Raw genomic sequence first — 10,764 nt, 5'->3', positions numbered from 1 at the left:
GCACATGGACAGAGAGATGGGAGACCTGACTTCCATACATCTCAATACCACATCCTTCCTGGTTGTCTTATTTGCTCGGATGCTGAGTTTCCTCTGGAGACAGTTAGTTCCAGGGAGGCATCTCAATTATGTAGATCAGCAAATCACAGCTGTTTCTAGATCCAGATGTTAGAAACTGCCTCCAGCAAGCTTCTCCCAGGAGCTGAGCTGCCTGTGGGTGATTGCACAGACATCTCCTCCTCTGCCCTCCTCCCCGTACCCCCAGACCTGAAAGCTGGTCAGTGCCACCCCCTGCTCCTCTGAGCCACCTCTCAGGGCTGGTTGTTTTTACAAGCCAGGACAGGTAAGATTCAGTCTGACGGTTCAGAACTGTGGCTGAAAGAGAATGGGATCATTAAGGAGCTGTGTGCCTTTCAGCCTCATAGCTAATGATTTCTTTGCAGATGAGGATGCTTAGGCAATGTGTAAGTTATCAGAGCTGTCTTCACCTCCAGTTTCTGTGTCCAGGCTCTGCTCTCTTTCCAGACTGATGTTAGGCACAGATGTGCATCAGCCAGCCATCTCCCCTGTCCACCCAACCCTGACATGCCTGCACAACCCACTCAGCCTACACAGCCAAGGTACTGGCTCTGAGGATCCAGGCACAGGGGCAGCCTCAAACACACATGGGGAAGCATGACTTGATGTATCTTTCACTAAGTGGGTGATGAGACCAAGAGAGATGAAGAACAGCTGTAGGAGCTGTAGAGGAACTCATCTGCAGCTTTTTAAGAGCCATAGCTCCAGGGGAACTGTTGTTCTGCCCGCCACTGTTATGCACTACCAAATAAAAGGGCTCCTGAAGTCTCCTGCCTCAGTGACATTCCTTAGGGCTTAATTGTCTCCTTGGCTGACACTGTCCGAGGGAGGGGAATATAGCAGAGAAACAGTCCCAGGAAAACTGGTGGAAAACAAGCCAGCACATTAAATTCAGTAGGTAAATTCAGTAAGATTGGATTTCTTAAATGCCTTCTGTGCATCTGACCTGGGCTAACATTTAGACTTTCAGTTTCTTCAAGATCAATTTAATTGAATTTACTATCTAGAATTTAATTTACTATATAGAGTTGCAACTCATAGTTTCCTAGTAGTAATGCAGCTCCTTCCATTAAATTGCATTTTTAAGACTAAATAACCCCCATCCTTTTACCTATAAATATATAAAATAGTATTTCTTGCTCACTTGCAACAAAGGAATTTGATGCTGGATTGTCTTCTGTTATTAAATGGGTTGAATATTTTCACAGCATCTGAGGAAACAAACCAAACAGGGGTCACCTGCTTTGCAAAGTATACTTTAAAATGTTTATTTTGCTCCTTTGAACTATTTATTTCTTTTCACTGCTATTACAGAAAAGATATGGGTTTATACCTAATAAACATCAGTTAGAAGCTTTCTATGCTTGTTTAAACAGAAGTAAACTCAAAGACCTTGTCAAAATAAGTAGATTAAGCTTGACTAATCAGCTGAACTCATTCTATTAATAGCCAAAGTGGCATCATTATTCCATTAAATTTTGTCTGGAATATTGGGGCAGGTACATATATCCATTCAGAAGACATTAAATCAGAATAATTTTTCCATAATGAAAATACAGAAATGGTAATTTACTCTCTATTTCTTCAGTCTGGGTAGGAGTGTTGTGCCTGGTTTAAAAAAGTAAGGATCAATGAAATTGAGACTTTTTCAGAAAACTTCATTATGGATTGATTAGGTGGAATATGGCCATTCTTGTGGAATATGGCCATTCTCATGGAATATGGCCACAAATGTACTTAAACTATCTGCCAGTGGAGACATTAAATGCAATCTGATGCAATTAAGATTACTGGGAAGCACAGATGCACTTTTGATTTCTGTCAGTCCTGTGGTAGGATATAAAATTGCAAAAGAGGTAGAATCAGGTGTTACATTAACATAGGTTAACTAAATGCAAATTTATCAGCCTCATCCAAACCATGATTGATGGGAACTCACACTTTGCCATTATTCACCATTTCCTACAACCATAACGTGAGTCTCTTAATCTTACAGTGCCTTGTGTAAAGAAGCTAAATCCACTTGAGGCATCCCCTGACAGCATTTGAATATAATTTTCTTTTTTTGTGATGGATTCCTCTGTAGTTCTAATGGATGTTTGTCTATGGTGATGCCTTAAGTTTTAGCTTTTATATTTTTCAAATTCTATACTGCTTTAGTTTGTAGTTCTGAGCTTCATATTAGGGGATAGTGAGCTCTCCTCACAGAGAAGGTATTAAAAAAAATTACTTTTCTAGCTTCACACCAAGGACAACTGACCCAAATTTCAGCCCCAAGAACATAAACAATTGGACTGAAGAGAGAAAAACAAGAAGGATGGGACTTCATAATCTAAAGCTATAACTGGACAATTAACTCCAATATGCAAATGGAGCAGAACTTGTAAAAGTGATGGACCCTGTGACCAGTCATCCATTCTGTGACCATTTTGGGTTCATCTTGGGTGTAGCCCTGGCTGGGCTCTTGTGCTGCCCAAGGTGTATCCATTGAGGCCTTTTAATAAATACCTACTTTATTCTTTAACTCTGCCTATCCTCTGTACCAGGTCAGCCTTCACAAGGCATCAATGGCTCCAAGAGGGAGTCAGTTTAATATTTCTGTATATACTTTCTCCAGGTGATAGTCAGCAGTACTGAGAAATCCAGTCACTTATTCATGAAAACTTCCCAAGCAGGAGTTTCTATCTCTGAGCTCTCCTAAGAACCTGTTTCCATCTCTGAATCTTTAGTCCAAACAAATATGCAACAAAATCTTTACCTAAGAGGAAAGGCCTAACATTTATTTCAGACATTGCTTTTAGCCATCAGGCAAAGCAACAAACTGCAGCTGAAAGCTGCTATCTGTATCCTGCTGGAACCATACAGATAAGCAACTAAGAGAAGCATTCCCAAGGTTCCAAGTATCTGGATTTTAGATAAGAGCTGTGTGAGCCACCCAGAGTACAAGGGTCTAAGAGAAAAGCCCGTGGTTTAGCTTGCATACCTCCAAAATATTAACAATATCACTGAAACATTTTTCTCATGTTAGGAATGTGGAAGCAGCAAATGGACAAATGATCCCTATTTCCTCCGCAATTGTCATAATGCTGTGGAGCTATAGAGCACTCAGATCTCACTGTTTCAATAAAATAATTCAATAGAGTTGCCACAGTCCTTTGTTGCCATTTCATGGCATCCATACTTTCTCATTAGAAGTGTAATCTTCTACTGCAATGGTTTCTTACAGGTGTAAATAGCCATGACTTGAGACCTGGAGAAAATCAAATCTGTCCCATAATTTATGGGGGCATTAATGAGAAAAATAATACTCTGCAATTCCCCATCTGCCTGAAATGTGTGTATTAAAAGAGCTGCATGTAAAAGGGCACAACAGATGAATAAGATGGTCTCATGTATGTAAGTAGCAGGGGCTCCCTACTTTTCTTACAGGTCGTTGTGTTAACAAAGGGCTTACACTGCTGCAATCACAGCTAATCTCTGTTCTTGCTACACATGACAAGGATTGTGGTGTCTAAGTCAGGTGTCAGTTCTCACATATGCAAGCAGTGTGCATATTTCCAGTGCACACACTCCCATGTAATTCAGAATGGAACAGCTTCCAAAGAAATGGTGATAAAAAGTCCTGTTCTGTGACACAGCAGCATTAGAAAATAGTGGTTGTTTTAATTGTCAGATTGTGTCCAAAACCCACTTCCAGTTTTCTTGAAGAACGGAAGTGGGTTTGCAAATGAACGATATGTGCTTAATTTTGCTGATAGCTACTGTCTTTATTCCCTCCTTGTAGTTTCACATGGGGAAGTACTCTTTCCATTCCTTTCAGCTCAAGGAAGTGCTTCCTTCCTGTTCTAGCTTCAGAGCTAATACATGATAATCCTTTTTTTGTTCAGAGACGTGAGTACAGATACAATTCAACTGAAACTTCTTCAATGGAATGCTTTCACTTCTGCTGTGAGGAACCAATATGAGTGGTTGCCAGAAGAATCTTCACATGTGTAACCTCAGCAGCAGCATCCTCTTCTGGCAATCCAGCAAACATTACCAAGGACTGAAATAGCCATGGAAAGTGCTCTCTTATCCTTCATACATCTTGACTTACACCTGTTGTCAGAGCAGGAAGCAGTTTAGAGAATAAAGCCTTACAATCTACTTATTTCAACACTAGTCAATATTAAAGAGAAACAAATAGCAAGTCTTCCAAATGGAAGCAACCAAGGAGTTGTATTCACTCTGTCATGTGCACTTAAGGTTGTAGCTCTTTGCACAAAGAAACCCCAAACAAACAAAGCAGTATACTTTACTCAATGTTTGTATTGTTTCCTTGTGGTTAAAGAGCATCTGCTGTCCTTTGTGTTTGGACTTACTGCAGAAATGGAAAAGGGATTTTTCATATCAGGGCTAAAAGAGGAAAAAATTACTTTTGTCAACAACTTACAACATTTATTCATATCATGTGAAAAGTCCACTTAAATTAGGACATTTGTCAGAAATACCAAGTCTATATCCTTAGCACATAATTTTTTTATTTCTTACTTTGTGACTGGATCTTCCAAGGTCTTGCTCTTCCATTTCTTATTCATTGTGTTCCAAGTAGCCAAGAAACTGACAGTAAAATGAAAGAGAATTATTGCCAGACAGCTTCCATTTTGTGATTATATGAAAACCCTATTTGCATATGCAGCTGAGGGCATTTATATTAGGAACCCAGTTATGTGGCTGCTTTTTTCACTCCAAGTTTTCCAAGATATCCCCAGAGCCCCTCTAGTCAAAAGCTTTTCACAAATGTTTTCTCTAAACCATCTTGCAGTTTCACTGGCAGGATGATTCACCCCTGACCCCTCCATGCCAAAGGAAGCTGTGTTGGCCCTGTCTGTATGGCAAAGATGGAACTGCCCAGGGAGGAAGACTTCCCTGGGGAAATCCTAGGGCTGGGAGAAATGTTCATGGGATTTTCTACCTTTTCTATCTCTTTTGGAATGCTTTGGGTCAAGGTGGCCCCTCAAGGAGCACTCTGTCTTCACACAGGGCAAAGAGTTTTGCCCACATGCCATTACAGAGGTAAATCTATCCCTCTTGCCTAGCTCTTTGGGTTTCTTTCACAAAAACAGTGTGTTTTGTTCACCATCCTGTCTCTAAATTCTTTTGTGTTGATAATAGCAAACTGCAGTCAATGTCTGCATATTGCCAATGCAATCACAATAAGGTAGCTGCTTTTTATTCCTTGAGAGCACTTGGTATATGGTGCATTATCTTGCATTTTAATTTTATTTAATCCTACACCATCAAAACACGAAGCAGAACAAATCTGAGAAAGGACTAGAGGAATTTACCTGACCTGCAAGTGCCTATTCTAAATAAATGTCTCCTCCTATCTGATGACATGGCAAGCCTGAACTGGAGAAGAACAGAGACATTCACTGCATTTTCTAGTTTCTTCTTCAAGTAACCCAGAATATTTGCAGAGATGAGGCCTGCTCTGCTTTCCCTGGAATATTGGCTCTAATGCAGCAACAACTGCTTGGTACACCCAGCTCACACTTAATTTTAACTTCTTCCCAGTTAGTCAGGACAGGAAAATTTACACTGCCTAACATGCCAGAAATAAAGGTATTTCTGCTCATTGTTATGTTTTCCATAACTCCAAGTCTAAGACCACCTGCTTCACTGCTTTCCTCATCATGTTTTCTGAATGTGCTCTCTTTCCATCTATTTAGATCATGCTTAATATATGTTTAATATATGTTTTCTGAAAGCTTTTGGGCTGCTTTAGAAAAACTAGGATCTGCTTTTCCATTTTTTCAGCATATATCTCATTAACTAGAGCAACCTCTTAGGGAAGTCTCAGGGACTTTAATCCTAGTGCTTTGTACCTGGTTGTACAAAAGGGAGTATTTAGAGATGGAAAGTACCCATTCTCCAGGCTCAGGCTTGGATTTCAATATATTGAGCAATGAATGTTATTAGTTCAGAGTCTGGGGCATCTCCTGATGGAGATTTCTGTGGGATTTGTCTGAAACCATAGAATTGCACAAAAGTAGCCCTGCTGTAAAAGGGCAGGTGTTTGCAGAGTGATGGCTCACCTGCTGACAGATAACCTGCTTTGCTAGGGGAGATAGTACTTCTGCCCACTAAGGGATCCTAGGAAAAATCAGATGTGGTAAGTTCAGTCTGTTTTTGGATGATTTGGGTGGTATTTCCACCGAGTAAAGCAAACAGTCCCACTGACAAGCCTTGGGGAGAAGACTTGGCTTGCAGAGTACATCCTGTAGGAGTACCTGATCCCAGGAACTGGTCTCCCAAAGAAATCTGAGATGCTGCTGTTAGGTTTGGTCACAAACTAAGTGGTGTTTTTCCTGGATAACTTTGCTCCTTCTTTTTTTTTTTTTTTTTTAATACCTTCCTGAGAATTTTGTATGATTTTGCTAATTCCTTGTTATTCACCAAACAATTGTGAAAACTACTTGGTGTGTCTCAGCTTTTTATTCTGTACATGGGGATGGAAGTGAGAAGGATTGCTTTGCTGCTGTCCCAAGCAGTCCTTGCAAAAACAGCCACTGTGATGTCAAAAGAAACAGTAAATCTCTGGCATAACAAAAGAGAATCAAAGTGACTTACAAAGAAATGTTAAAGCAGCATTTTTTTCCCAACACACACACCCCACAGTATTGTAGAAAATTCCTTAAGCAACAGAAGTGGAAAGAGAAACAAAGTTTAACATTTCAGTGTCTTACTCAGCAAAGTTTTCCGAGGAAAACAGATCAGTTGAAATTGTAACCTTTGTTAGTTTTTCCATATACTTTATTCAAATAAAGATATGTGAGCTACATGTGTTCCTGTTTAATCCAACGACTTTATTCTAAATGCCTTGGATTGTACATTAACTTGGTATTTTTATTTATTAGTTATTGAAAAGAGTGGCACACAGGGATAATGTTGAATGTGCTGTAAATCAGTGTAGTATTTAGCTTGTAGAGATTTAATCAGAAAAGTTAGATTTGTAGAGGGAGGAAGTATCTTCTATTAGCCTAGCTGCCAGAATGGGGAAAAAGGAGACAAATCTAAAAGCTGTGCTCATTTTTCTAATTAGGTCCTTCAGTCTAATAAAATAAAACAGTACCCTTAAACCACAAAAGTTACGGGAAGGCCAGTATGATAATACAAAAGATGAATCCTTTGTGCAGACATGGCCACAAACCTCTGTAACCTCATTGCCCACATCCTCCCTTCTGACCAAATATAAAATATGGCTATCACACTCCGAGCTAATGACTTTGTTAGAAAAGGGGAGGCTGTATTTGATGCATTTCATGAGGGAAATGAGTTTAAGCAGATAAGAGTAGCCTGTCTCAGCCCACGGAGCAGGCAGGAGGATGGTGTGTGCAGGACAGCTGCAGAGTAACACAGACTTACGACCAGGAGCAAACTCTCCAATTCAAACCCTGAGCGCTTGCAACAAAACAAAAATAAAGCCCAGCTCTGTGATCCTTGTTTGAGTATTGCTCAGGCTCATCAAAAGATGCAGGATTGAGTTTGAGTGACAAGTTTAGCCTTCTCTTAGGGCAAAGGTTTGAAATTCCTTTACTTAATGAGTAATTGTATCATACAGCGCCTGCTGAGCTGCTAATGGCAAAGGAGAGGCATTTTGGGACAGAAGGAAGCTAGGAGTCCTTTCTAATTAAGTGTGCCCCTTTGTGAGTCTCTAGATAAATTCCACAACCATTTTTAGTCCATGCTTGCATACTACACCTTTTTCTTTTTTCCCTGTTTTTCCTGCATGCTCTGTCCGCTGCTCTGCAGGCAGAAAATTCCTCTTGAATTCCTTTTGTGTCTGGTCATTCCATAGATTAAATCAGAGCCCTTTGGTTTATTATAAGAATGCAGCCCTTACTGCTATCAACATGTCTCTGGACCCTTCTTATTACTATTTCCAATCTGAAGGTTCCTTTGGGTCCTTGTTTTATCAAAAGTCCTGTTTCCTAAATCCTCTTGAACGTTGATCTATGAATTTATGTATCATCTGGTTTATCAGTGAGCTGTCCAGGCCATTTTGACACAAAATAGCAAAACATGTGCTCAGTTCTGCTCTGGAGGTATCGCTGCTTGTCTCACACTTGAGCTGGATGTGTGCCAGGTTGTGCTGAGCCCAGGAGCCATGGAATGACCGAGGTGCTCTGTAGGGAGCCCCTCCTCAGATCTGCACACTCTGGAAGTGCCTCAGCTCAGATTTGCACCCCAGAGCCTCCATGCCTCTTGGGTCACCCCAATTCCTCTTTGTGTCTTCATGAACAGGATGCTTCCGTTCCCCTCACACCCCACATGCTCCCACCACTGCAGTGTGGATACCCCCTCCAGCATGTTTCAGTGGCCCTAAATCTCCTGGGCAGCAGAAGTTGTGGCTGGCTGGGACGTGCCTGCATGCCAGCTGGCCAGCCCAATGTGCATGTGGGCATGGGTTGGATGGCCACTTCCAGACTGAACAAAGGCTGAGCTCTGTCTGCATTCCCATCAGGAGCAGATGCTCCTCTGGCTCTTGTTTTCCTTTGTGGACAAATGGTTCAATCAAGTGTTTGGGAGCCAAGCGACTTTGAGCCTGTGTCTTTCAGCTAAATCTGATTGAAATGGGTGAATTGCAGGGCAAAGTTCTAAGGAGAGATGACACACCGGTCTGGAGAGTTGACACACAGATTCTTCTGCAAACAGTCTGCAAAAGTCACGTAGGAATCGTTTTCTTAAGAAATAAGGCTAACAGTGTAATAGCCTGGGTGGAGAATGATATCAGGGAAGCTGGATTTGGCTTCCTGATTCTGACACTCAGCCTGTGCAGTCCCATAAATAATGTTGCTGACAGGCAGTTTTAAATTGCACAACAAATGGACCAGGGCAGGGCTACATGATGGAGCAGAGCAAAACACATGCCCTGGACTTCCCTGCTTTTCAGCTCCTTGCTGCCCGCTGCCTCCTTCTCCCCCTCCCCTTACACAGCCAAGCGTAAAGAAGAGATCTGCACTAACAAGCTTCTCCTTTCCTGAAGGGAAAAGAACTCCTGATGGTTCTTGCCCCCAGATCTCCTCATGTGAAATAGAGCTGTGAGTGGATCTCGTGTGAGTGGATCTCAGGCAGCAGTGTTGAACCCCTCTCACCTACAGCCAGCTCTGGTGCTGGTCTGGGGCTGCTCCTTGTGTGTGGTTTGGTTGTGGTGCATGCTCCTGAAATTTCACATGCTCAAGGTGGCAGACAATGCGTCCTTGCAAATTCTGAAGAATAGATAATAAAGTAGCGGAGGCACAAACCACGCAAATGAGGAAGACTGGAAAGGGAGCGAGTATGCAGGGGAAGCAAAGTTCATAGCACATGGGCTCCTTGCAAAAAGCTAGAAACTAGGAGAAATTGTCTTAGGCCTTTGTTATATTCCATCTTCCTGAAGCCTCCTCCGTGATGTGAAATGAAGCTGTTTTGGCACTGGAATCTTGTCACTCTTCAGATATTCTAATTATCTGCCCTAACAGGAGCCTGGTTTCCTAGTTCACTGTTTCTTTTTCCTCCCTTGAGACTATTTCTGGCATGCATTTTTACATCATTATGCGAACACAGAGTGCAAAAAATGTCTTTAATGTTTCAGCAAGACTGTACCTAGCTCATCAAGTGAATACAAATGTGTAAATGGGTAAGAAAATCTGCTGTCTTTTTCACCCACCCTTTTACCCTTCAGGATCAACTTGAAAAGAGCTTTGTAACATACATGAAAAAATTCTGATTTCCTCTCCCTTTTGTGCTTCCTTACCTGACACACCTGATGTGAAGCATTGCTGTCTGATACATTTATCTGTTCTCCTCCATTTGGAGCCAAGTTCTCACTGATTGTGATGGATATAGGAAGGGAAGGAATGTGGTTCCTCACAGAATTCATCACTAAGAGGTAAATGAGAAGCTATCTTGAAGTTAGATTTTAAATGTCAGGCAAATTTTGAAACAGCCAAGTAAAATTTACTGGGATATTGTAATCAGACTTGGGGGATTTCAAGGAGTTTTTAATGAAGCTGAAAAATAGTGGCAATGCCCAGAATATTGCTTATATGTGGAGCCTCTCATACAACAAATACAGCCTCCCAACTCTGCAGAGAAAATCAGAGAATGGTGGTATGGGTAGATAAGCAGAGACCCTGAGGGATTTGCAAGATGGTCACAAAAAAAAGAGGCCAGGGATGGTCTCAAAGAGAAGGCAGGAGAAGCAGGGCTGCTGTGGGGAGCAAGGGGACAGCAGAGCAGAGGAGGGCAGGCACAAAGGCCTCACCAGGTATCCCTGTGAGGGTTGGCCCTGCCAAACTGCTGCTCTGATGGCTGTGGCAGAAGCAGCAGCGAGTCTGTGTGTCCTGAGCAGTGACCCCGGCAAGGGAGGCACCCAGGCCACTGTCATTTTCCCATCCAGATGCTCTGCCCCAGTGGATCTCCATTTGCTGTCTGCTGCTCTCCCTGGCACTGGAAAAGAGCTCTCCACGTCTGCTGTGCCTTTGCTCTGTTGGGTTGTGCTAAATCAAAAGCCAGCCCCTCAATGTGTGTGTAAAGATGCCCAAACACCCATTTTTTAACTCCCAAGTGGGCTTTGCAGCTTCTCTGCTGTCCCTGCTCTTCTTTACAAGTATGTGCTGAACTACACTGTGTCCACAAAGACAAACATGCCAGTTTAGCAAA

This window comes from Fringilla coelebs (genome assembly GCF_963513975.1).
Source record: "Fringilla coelebs genome assembly, chromosome: 1".
Classification (NCBI taxonomy): domain Eukaryota; kingdom Metazoa; phylum Chordata; class Aves; order Passeriformes; family Fringillidae; genus Fringilla; species Fringilla coelebs.
Note: the sequence above shows the minus strand (reverse complement) of the source record.